The sequence below is a fragment of the Schistocerca gregaria genome, chromosome 8 (assembly GCF_023897955.1).
Source record: "Schistocerca gregaria isolate iqSchGreg1 chromosome 8, iqSchGreg1.2, whole genome shotgun sequence".
NCBI classification, from domain to species: Eukaryota; Metazoa; Arthropoda; class Insecta; order Orthoptera; family Acrididae; genus Schistocerca; species Schistocerca gregaria.
In genome coordinates this window covers 41685375-41697031 of record NC_064927.1, presented here as the reverse complement: position 1 = coordinate 41697031, position 11657 = coordinate 41685375, and the positions used below count along the sequence as shown (strand labels likewise).

General features: G+C 47.0%; 4 non-coding genes across 4 annotated transcripts; all 4 read right to left on the bottom strand.

The window, feature by feature from the left end:
- Nucleotides 1–2404: 2404 nt before the first annotated feature.
- On the bottom strand, nucleotides 2405–2476 carry Trnai-aau (transfer RNA isoleucine (anticodon AAU)). Its single transcript has one exon. It is a non-coding gene; the product is annotated as a tRNA-Ile (tRNA).
- Nucleotides 2477–5486: 3010 nt separating this feature from the next.
- Trnai-aau (transfer RNA isoleucine (anticodon AAU)) lies at nucleotides 5487–5558 on the bottom strand. Its single transcript has one exon. It is a non-coding gene; the product is annotated as a tRNA-Ile (tRNA).
- Nucleotides 5559–6999: 1441 nt separating this feature from the next.
- Nucleotides 7000–7071, bottom strand: Trnai-aau (transfer RNA isoleucine (anticodon AAU)). The gene has a single exon. It is a non-coding gene; the product is annotated as a tRNA-Ile (tRNA).
- Nucleotides 7072–10081: 3010 nt separating this feature from the next.
- Trnai-aau (transfer RNA isoleucine (anticodon AAU)) lies at nucleotides 10082–10153 on the bottom strand. The gene has a single exon. It is a non-coding gene; the product is annotated as a tRNA-Ile (tRNA).
- Nucleotides 10154–11657: the final 1504 nt, after the last annotated feature.

Below are 11657 nucleotides of genomic sequence, written 5' to 3'. Positions count from 1 at the left end.
CATGACAACAAGCAGAGCTAGTGGCGTCAAAATTAACACACATACATTATGTGACTCAAAAGCCGAACGAGTTACTTTCCGACGTTGTTTTAGATGTGCAAGTGCCAGTCAAAACTCGCGGTGTCGGCACTCTGCCGACCATTTCGCTAGTTAACACCGGTCTTGCTGTGTGTGTTTCAAGCTCAAGAGCATCTCCAAGCAAAAAATGGTCAACAGCAACATTCAGACGGTTTCGTACTGCTCATTTGCTACATTAAAACGGTATGTTTCTTTTTCAGAACTGGAAAAACACAAGCGTGACAGCATTCGAACCTGTAATCTTCAGATACGAAGTCCGACGCCTTATCCATTAGGCCTCACGGTCACTGACGACCAACATTTACATGTATACGACTGATCTCGAAACGCTCACACCCCTGAGGATTTGTGTTTTCGTTCTACACAGCCGCTGCCCCTTGCTCTTTCCCACCCATTCGCTACATTCAACCTCTGACGAGACCGACCAAATATAGACTGACAAACAAGACCACACACTTTGTGCATTCGGAATCGAAGGCAGGGCGTCCCTCGCCGCATTTGCTACGATGGCCATTTGCTACTTCTGCAGAAGCGGCGGCGGCGACGACGACGACGACGACGACGACGACGACGACGACGACGACGACGACCGCGAGAGGCTCTGAGATATGTGAGAAATACATCTATAAAATGTAATTCAGACTGCCTCGTCCCACCTTATGCTGTACCGCTTTGGCAAATGCTTTATCTGCGCCATTCGCCTTAATCACATCTGAGAGTAAATCTTAAAAAAACGCCTGTCGCTAATTGTTCGTCATCACAGGTACTGTTTGCTATACGGCCACGACTTGCAACTGATTTCCAAAATTCATCTTTCTCCTGTGAGGATGGAACTTACGACCCCCAGCTTATTAGACCAGTGCTCTACCACTGAGCTAAAGAGGCGCGGCCTCGCGGTACTCTTGGGTACTTCGTCCTTACGGTCGTCTGCATCATCAGACTTTAGCTGACAACACTTCATATTACCGGCTAATATTTGCAGCTATGGCGACAAATTACTGCTTGGCTACACATCTGACACGTAACCGATGTGCTCTCCAAACCACAACACTTGCATTTCAGAACATGTCTTTCACACATGTCTACAAAATCACCTTCACCTTCAAATACAGTTTCCTTGCGACTGACAGAGACGTAGGCAAAGTTTAAAGTTGCTATTTCCATTAAATCTCGTTAATCAGAAAAACGGTAATTTACACCTCCAGTGGAACAAAATTCCGTTCCGCCCAGCGTCTGGCTCGAACCCACGACCCTGGGATTAACAGTCTGACGCTCTACCGACTGAGATAGCCGGCTACCTCGGTGAATACTTGCCGGGTAGCACGTCACACAGTACTCGTTTTGGTTGGGTGGTCCCATAGAGAATCTCTCCATGGTGCCTAATGTTTTCCTAACGTCACACTCGTCACGTACTTCACTTTTATGTCATAATCATTTCTGAGAGGCAAAGAAATTGCATGACAACAAGCAGAGCTAGTAGCGTCAAAATTAACACACATACTTTATGTGACTCAAAAGCCGAACGAGTTACTTTCCGACGTTGTTTTAGATGTGCAAGTGCCAGTCAAAACTCGCGGTGTCGGCACTCTGCCGACCATTTCGCTAGTTAACACCGGTCTCGCTGTGTGTGTTTCAAGCTCAAGAGCATCTCCAAGCAAAAAATGGTCAACAGCAACATTCAGACTGTTTCGTACTGCTCAGTTGCTACATTAAAACGGTATGTTTCTTTTTCAGAACTGGAAAAACACAAGCGTGACAGCATTCGAACCTGTAATCTTCAGATACGAAGTCCGACGCCTTATCCATTAGGCCTCACGGTCACTGACGACCAACATTTACATGTATACGACTCATCTCGAAACGCTCACACCCCTGAGGATTTGTGTTTTCGTTCTACACATCCGCTGCCCCTTGCTCTTTCCCACCCATTCGCTACATTCAACCTCTGACGAGACCGACCAAATATAGACTGACAAACAAGACCACACACTTTGTGCATTCGGAATCGAAGGCAGGGCGTCCCTCGCCGCATTTGCTACGATGGCCATTTGCTACTTCTGCAGAAGCGGCGGCGGCGACGACGACGACGACGACGACGACGACCGCGAGAGGCTTTGAGATATGTGAGAAATACATCTATAAAATGTAATTCAGACTGCCTCGTCCCACCTTATGCTGTACCGCTTTGGCAAATGCTTTATCTGCGCCATTCGCCTTAATCACATCTGAGAGTAAATCTTAAAAAAACGCCTGTCGCTAATTGTTCGTCATCACAGGTACTGTTTGCTATACGGCCACGACGCGCAACTGTTTTCCAAAATTCATCTTTCTCCTGTGAGGATGGAACTTACGACCCCCGGTTTATTAGACCAGTGCTCTACCACTGAGCTAAAGAGGAGCGGCCTAGCGGTACTCTTGGGTACTTCGTCCTTACGGTCGTCTGCATCATCAGACTTTAGCTGACAACACTTCATATTACCGGCTAATATTTGCAGCTATGGCGACAAATTACTGCTTGGCTACACATCTGACACGTAACCGATGTGCTCTCCAAACCACAACACTTGCATTTCAGAACATGTCTTTCACACATGTCTACAAAATCACCTTCACCTTCAAATACAGTTTCCTTGCGACTGACAGAGACGTAGGCAAAGTTTAAAGTTGCTATTTCCATTAAATCTCGTTAATCAGAAAAACGGTAATTTTCACCTGCAGCGGAACAAAATTCCGTTCCGCCCAGCGTCTTGCTCGAAACAACGACCCTGGGATTAACAGTCTGACGCTCTACCGACTGAGATAGCCGGCTACCTCGGTGAATACTTGCCGGGTAGCACGTCACACAGTACTCGTTTGGGTTGGGTGGTCCCATACAGAATCTCTCCATGCTGCCTAATGTTTTCCTAACGTCACACTCGTCACGTACTTCACTTTTATGTCATAATCATTTCTGAGAGGCAAAGAAATTGCATGACAACAAGCAGAGCTAGTGGCGTCAAAATTAACACACATACTTTATGTGACTCAAAAGCCGAACGAGTTACTTTCCGACGTTGTTTTAGATGTGCAAGTGCCAGTCAAAACTCGCGGTGTCGGCACTCTGCCGACCATTTCGCTAGTTAACACCGGTCTTGCTGGTGTGTTTCAAGCTCAAGAGCATCTCCAAGCAAAAAATGGTCAACAGCAACATTCAGACGGTTTCGTACTGCTCAATTGCTACATTAAAACGGTATGTTTCTTTTTCAGAACTGGAAAAACACAAGCGTGACCGCATTCGAACCTGTAATCTTCAGATACGAAGTCCGACGCCTTATCCATTAGGCCTCACGGTCACTGACGACCAACATTTACATGTATACGACTCATCTCGAAACGCTCACACCCCTGAGGATTTCTGTTTTCGTTCTACACAGCCGCTGCCCCTTGCTCTTTCCCACCCATTCGCTACATTCAACCTCTGACGAGACCGACCAAATATAGACTGACAAACAAGACCACACACTTTGTGCATTCGGAATCGAAGGCAGGGCGTCCCTCGCCGCATTTGCTACGATGGCCATTTGCTACTTCTGCAGAAGCGGCGGCGGCGACGACGACGACGACGACGACGACGGCGACGACGGCGACGACGACGACGACGACGACCGCGAGAGGCTCTGAGATATGTGAGAAATACATCTATAAAATGTAATTCAGACTGCCTCGTCCCACCTTATGCTGTACCGCTTTGGCAAATGCTTTATCTGCGCCATTCGCCTTAATCACATCTGAGAGTAAATCTTAAAAAAACGCCTGTCGCTAATTGTTCGTCATCACAGGTACTGTTTGCTATACGGCCACGACGCGCAACTGTTTTCCAAAATTCATCTTTCTCCTGTGAGGATGGAACTTACGACCCCCAGTTTATTAGACCAGTGCTCTACCACTGAGCTAAAGAGGCGCGGCCTAGCGGTACTCTTGGGTACTTCGTCCTTACGGTCGTCTGCATCATCAGACTTTAGCTGACAACACTTCATATTACCGGCTAATATTTGCAGCTATGGCGACAAATTACTGCTTGGCTACACATCTGACACGTAACCGATGTGCTCTCCAAACCACAACACTTGCATTTCAGAACATGTCTTTCACAATTGTCTACAAAATCACCTTCACCTTCAAATACAGTTTCCTTGCGACTGACAGAGACGTAGGCAAAGTTTAAAGTTGCTATTTCCATTAAATCTCGTTAATCAGAAAAACGGTAATTTTCACCTGCAGCGGAACAAAATTCCGTTCCGCCCAGCGTCTTGCTCGAAACGACGACCCTGGGATTAACAGTCTGACGCTCTACCGACTGAGATAGCCGGCTACCTCGGTGAATACTTGCCGGGTAGCACGTCACACAGTACTCGTTTGGGTTGGGTGGTTCCATACAGAATCTCTCCATGGTGCCTAATGTTTTCCTAACGTCACACTCGTCACGTACTTCACTTTTATGTCATAATCATTTCTGAGAGGCAAAGAAATTGCATGACAACAAGCAGAGCTAGTGGCGTCAAAATTAACACACATACTTTATGTGACTCAAAAGCCGAACGAGTTACTTTCCGACGTTGTTTTAGATGTGCAAGTGCCAGTCAAAACTCGCGGTGTCGGCACTCTGCCGACCATTTCGCTAGTTAACACCGGTCTTGCTGTGTGTGTTTCAAGCTCAAGAGCATCTCCAAGCAAAAAATGGTCAACAGCAACATTCAGACGGTTTCGTACTGCTCAATTGCTACATTAAAACGGTATGTTTCTTTTTCAGAACTGGAAAAACACAAGCGTGACCGCATTCGAACCTGTAATCTTCAGATACGAAGTCCGACGCCTTATCCATTAGGCCTCACGGTCACTGACGACCAACATTTACATGTATACGACTCATCTCGAAACGCTCACAACCCTGAGGATTTGTGTTTTCGTTCTACACAGCCGCTGCCCCTTGCTCTTTCCCACCCATTCGCTACATTCAACCTCTGACGAGACCGACCAAATATAGACTGACAAACAAGACCACACACTTTGTGCATTCGGAATCGAAGGCAGGGCGTCCCTCGCCGCATTTGCTACGATGGCCATTTGCTACTTCTGCAGAAGCGGCGGCGGCGGCGACGACGACGACGACGACGACGACGACGACGACGACGACGACGACGACGACCGCGAGAGGCTCTGAGATATGTGAGAAATACATCTATAAAATGTAATTCAGACTGCCTCGTCCCACCTTATGCTGTACCGCTTTGGCAAATGCTTTATCTGCGCCATTCGCCTTAATCACATCTGAGAGTAAATCTTAAAAGAACGCCTGTCGCTAATTGTTCGTCATCACAGGTACTGTTTGCTATACGGCCACGACGCGCAACTGTTTTCCAAAATTCATCTTTCTCCTGTGAGGATGGAACTTACGACCCCCGGTTTATTAGACCAGTGCTCTACCACTGAGCTAAAGAGGAGCGGCCTAGCGGTACTCTTGGGTACTTCGTCCTTACGGTCGTCTGCATCATCAGACTTTAGCTGACAACACTTCATATTACCGGCTAATATTTGCAGCTATGGCGACAAATTACTGCTTGGCTACACATCTGACACGTAACCGATGTGCTCTCCAAACCACAACACTTGCATTTCAGAACATGTCTTTCACACATGTCTACAAAATCACCTTCACCTTCAAATACAGTTTCCTTGCGACTGACAGAGACGTAGGCAAAGTTTAAAGTTGCTATTTCCATTAAATCTCGTTAATCAGAAAAACGGTAATTTTCACCTGCAGCGGAACAAAATTCCGTTCCGCCCAGCGTCTTGCTCGAAACAACGACCCTGGGATTAACAGTCTGACGCTCTACCGACTGAGATAGCCGGCTACCTCGGTGAATACTTGCCGGGTAGCACGTCACACAGTACTCGTTTGGGTTGGGTGGTCCCATACAGAATCTCTCCATGCTGCCTAATGTTTTCCTAACGTCACACTCGTCACGTACTTCACTTTTATGTCATAATCATTTCTGAGAGGCAAAGAAATTGCATGACAACAAGCAGAGCTAGTGGCGTCAAAATTAACACACATACTTTATGTGACTCAAAAGCCGAACGAGTTACTTTCCGACGTTGTTTTAGATGTGCAAGTGCCAGTCAAAACTCGCGGTGTCGGCACTCTGCCGACCATTTCGCTAGTTAACACCGGTCTTGCTGTGTGTGTTTCAAGCTCAAGAGCATCTCCAAGCAAAAAATGGTCAACAGCAACATTCAGACGGTTTCGTACTGCTCAATTGCTACATTAAAACGGTATGTTTCTTTTTCAGAACTGGAAAAACACAAGCGTGACCGCATTCGAACCTGTAATCTTCAGATACGAAGTCCGACGCCTTATCCATTAGGCCTCACGGTCACTGACGACCAACATTTACATGTATACGACTCATCTCGAAACGCTCACACCCCTGAGGATTTCTGTTTTCGTTCTACACAGCCGCTGCCCCTTGCTCTTTCCCACCCATTCGCTACATTCAACCTCTGACGAGACCGACCAAATATAGACTGACAAACAAGACCACACACTTTGTGCATTCGGAATCGAAGGCAGGGCGTCCCTCGCCGCATTTGCTACGATGGCCATTTGCTACTTCTGCAGAAGCGGCGGCGGCGACGACGACGACGACGACGACGACGACCGCGAGAGGCTTTGAGATATGTGAGAAATACATCTATAAAATGTAATTCAGACTGCCTCGTCCCACCTTATGCTGTACCGCTTTGGCAAATGCTTTATCTGCGCCATTCGCCTTAATCACATCTGAGAGTAAATCTTAAAAAAACGCCTGTCGCTAATTGTTCGTCATCACAGGTACTGTTTGCTATACGGCCACGACGCGCAACTGTTTTCCAAAATTCATCTTTCTCCTGTGAGGATGGAACTTACGACCCCCGGTTTATTAGACCAGTGCTCTACCACTGAGCTAAAGAGGAGCGGCCTAGCGGTACTCTTGGGTACTTCGTCCTTACGGTCGTCTGCATCATCAGACTTTAGCTGACAACACTTCATATTACCGGCTAATATTTGCAGCTATGGCGACAAATTACTGCTTGGCTACACATCTGACACGTAACCGATGTGCTCTCCAAACCACAACACTTGCATTTCAGAACATGTCTTTCACACATGTCTACAAAATCACCTTCACCTTCAAATACAGTTTCCTTGCGACTGACAGAGACGTAGGCAAAGTTTAAAGTTGCTATTTCCATTAAATCTCGTTAATCAGAAAAACGGTAATTTTCACCTGCAGCGGAACAAAATTCCGTTCCGCCCAGCGTCTTGCTCGAAACAACGACCCTGGGATTAACAGTCTGACGCTCTACCGACTGAGATAGCCGGCTACCTCGGTGAATACTTGCCGGGTAGCACGTCACACAGTACTCGTTTGGGTTGGGTGGTCCCATACAGAATCTCTCCATGCTGCCTAATGTTTTCCTAACGTCACACTCGTCACGTACTTCACTTTTATGTCATAATCATTTCTGAGAGGCAAAGAAATTGCATGACAACAAGCAGAGCTAGTGGCGTCAAAATTAACACACATACTTTATGTGACTCAAAAGCCGAACGAGTTACTTTCCGACGTTGTTTTAGATGTGCAAGTGCCAGTCAAAACTCGCGGTGTCGGCACTCTGCCGACCATTTCGCTAGTTAACACCGGTCTTGCTGGTGTGTTTCAAGCTCAAGAGCATCTCCAAGCAAAAAATGGTCAACAGCAACATTCAGACGGTTTCGTACTGCTCAATTGCTACATTAAAACGGTATGTTTCTTTTTCAGAACTGGAAAAACACAAGCGTGACCGCATTCGAACCTGTAATCTTCAGATACGAAGTCCGACGCCTTATCCATTAGGCCTCACGGTCACTGACGACCAACATTTACATGTATACGACTCATCTCGAAACGCTCACACCCCTGAGGATTTCTGTTTTCGTTCTACACAGCCGCTGCCCCTTGCTCTTTCCCACCCATTCGCTACATTCAACCTCTGACGAGACCGACCAAATATAGACTGACAAACAAGACCACACACTTTGTGCATTCGGAATCGAAGGCAGGGCGTCCCTCGCCGCATTTGCTACGATGGCCATTTGCTACTTCTGCAGAAGCGGCGGCGGCGACGACGACGACGACGACGACGACGGCGACGACGGCGACGACGACGACGACGACGACCGCGAGAGGCTCTGAGATATGTGAGAAATACATCTATAAAATGTAATTCAGACTGCCTCGTCCCACCTTATGCTGTACCGCTTTGGCAAATGCTTTATCTGCGCCATTCGCCTTAATCACATCTGAGAGTAAATCTTAAAAAAACGCCTGTCGCTAATTGTTCGTCATCACAGGTACTGTTTGCTATACGGCCACGACGCGCAACTGTTTTCCAAAATTCATCTTTCTCCTGTGAGGATGGAACTTACGACCCCCAGTTTATTAGACCAGTGCTCTACCACTGAGCTAAAGAGGCGCGGCCTAGCGGTACTCTTGGGTACTTCGTCCTTACGGTCGTCTGCATCATCAGACTTTAGCTGACAACACTTCATATTACCGGCTAATATTTGCAGCTATGGCGACAAATTACTGCTTGGCTACACATCTGACACGTAACCGATGTGCTCTCCAAACCACAACACTTGCATTTCAGAACATGTCTTTCACAATTGTCTACAAAATCACCTTCACCTTCAAATACAGTTTCCTTGCGACTGACAGAGACGTAGGCAAAGTTTAAAGTTGCTATTTCCATTAAATCTCGTTAATCAGAAAAACGGTAATTTTCACCTGCAGCGGAACAAAATTCCGTTCCGCCCAGCGTCTTGCTCGAAACGACGACCCTGGGATTAACAGTCTGACGCTCTACCGACTGAGATAGCCGGCTACCTCGGTGAATACTTGCCGGGTAGCACGTCACACAGTACTCGTTTGGGTTGGGTGGTTCCATACAGAATCTCTCCATGGTGCCTAATGTTTTCCTAACGTCACACTCGTCACGTACTTCACTTTTATGTCATAATCATTTCTGAGAGGCAAAGAAATTGCATGACAACAAGCAGAGCTAGTGGCGTCAAAATTAACACACATACTTTATGTGACTCAAAAGCCGAACGAGTTACTTTCCGACGTTGTTTTAGATGTGCAAGTGCCAGTCAAAACTCGCGGTGTCGGCACTCTGCCGACCATTTCGCTAGTTAACACCGGTCTTGCTGTGTGTGTTTCAAGCTCAAGAGCATCTCCAAGCAAAAAATGGTCAACAGCAACATTCAGACGGTTTCGTACTGCTCAATTGCTACATTAAAACGGTATGTTTCTTTTTCAGAACTGGAAAAACACAAGCGTGACCGCATTCGAACCTGTAATCTTCAGATACGAAGTCCGACGCCTTATCCATTAGGCCTCACGGTCACTGACGACCAACATTTACATGTATACGACTCATCTCGAAACGCTCACAACCCTGAGGATTTGTGTTTTCGTTCTACACAGCCGCTGCCCCTTGCTCTTTCCCACCCATTCGCTACATTCAACCTCTGACGAGACCGACCAAATATAGACTGACAAACAAGACCACACACTTTGTGCATTCGGAATCGAAGGCAGGGCGTCCCTCGCCGCATTTGCTACGATGGCCATTTGCTACTTCTGCAGAAGCGGCGGCGGCGGCGACGACGACGACGACGACGACGACGACGACGACGACGACGACGACGACGACCGCGAGAGGCTCTGAGATATGTGAGAAATACATCTATAAAATGTAATTCAGACTGCCTCGTCCCACCTTATGCTGTACCGCTTTGGCAAATGCTTTATCTGCGCCATTCGCCTTAATCACATCTGAGAGTAAATCTTAAAAGAACGCCTGTCGCTAATTGTTCGTCATCACAGGTACTGTTTGCTATACGGCCACGACGCGCAACTGTTTTCCAAAATTCATCTTTCTCCTGTGAGGATGGAACTTACGACCCCCGGTTTATTAGACCAGTGCTCTACCACTGAGCTAAAGAGGAGCGGCCTAGCGGTACTCTTGGGTACTTCGTCCTTACGGTCGTCTGCATCATCAGACTTTAGCTGACAACACTTCATATTACCGGCTAATATTTGCAGCTATGGCGACAAATTACTGCTTGGCTACACATCTGACACGTAACCGATGTGCTCTCCAAACCACAACACTTGCATTTCAGAACATGTCTTTCACACATGTCTACAAAATCACCTTCACCTTCAAATACAGTTTCCTTGCGACTGACAGAGACGTAGGCAAAGTTTAAAGTTGCTATTTCCATTAAATCTCGTTAATCAGAAAAACGGTAATTTTCACCTGCAGCGGAACAAAATTCCGTTCCGCCCAGCGTCTTGCTCGAAACAACGACCCTGGGATTAACAGTCTGACGCTCTACCGACTGAGATAGCCGGCTACCTCGGTGAATACTTGCCGGGTAGCACGTCACACAGTACTCGTTTGGGTTGGGTGGTCCCATACAGAATCTCTCCATGCTGCCTAATGTTTTCCTAACGTCACACTCGTCACGTACTTCACTTTTATGTCATAATCATTTCTGAGAGGCAAAGAAATTGCATGACAACAAGCAGAGCTAGTGGCGTCAAAATTAACACACATACTTTATGTGACTCAAAAGCCGAACGAGTTACTTTCCGACGTTGTTTTAGATGTGCAAGTGCCAGTCAAAACTCGCGGTGTCGGCACTCTGCCGACCATTTCGCTAGTTAACACCGGTCTTGCTGTGTGTGTTTCAAGCTCAAGAGCATCTCCAAGCAAAAAATGGTCAACAGCAACATTCAGACGGTTTCGTACTGCTCAATTGCTACATTAAAACGGTATGTTTCTTTTTCAGAACTGGAAAAACACAAGCGTGACCGCATTCGAACCTGTAATCTTCAGATACGAAGTCCGACGCCTTATCCATTAGGCCTCACGGTCACTGACGACCAACATTTACATGTATACGACTCATCTCGAAACGCTCACACCCCTGAGGATTTCTGTTTTCGTTCTACACAGCCGCTGCCCCTTGCTCTTTCCCACCCATTCGCTACATTCAACCTCTGACGAGACCGACCAAATATAGACTGACAAACAAGACCACACACTTTGTGCATTCGGAATCGAAGGCAGGGCGTCCCTCGCCGCATTTGCTACGATGGCCATTTGCTACTTCTGCAGAAGCGGCGGCGGCGACGACGACGACGACGGCGACGACGACGACGACGACGACGACGACCGCGAGAGGCTCTGAGATATGTGAGAAATACATCTATAAAATGTAATTCAGACTGCCTCGTCCCACCTTATGCTGTACCGCTTTGGCAAATGCTTTATCTGCGCCATTCGCCTTAATCACATCTGAGAGTAAATCTTAAAAATACGCCTGTCGCTAATTGTTCGTCATCACAGGTACTGTTTGCTATACGGCCACGACTTGCAACTGATTTCCAAAATTCATCTTTCTCCTGTGAGGATGGAACTTACGACCCCCGGTTTATTAGACC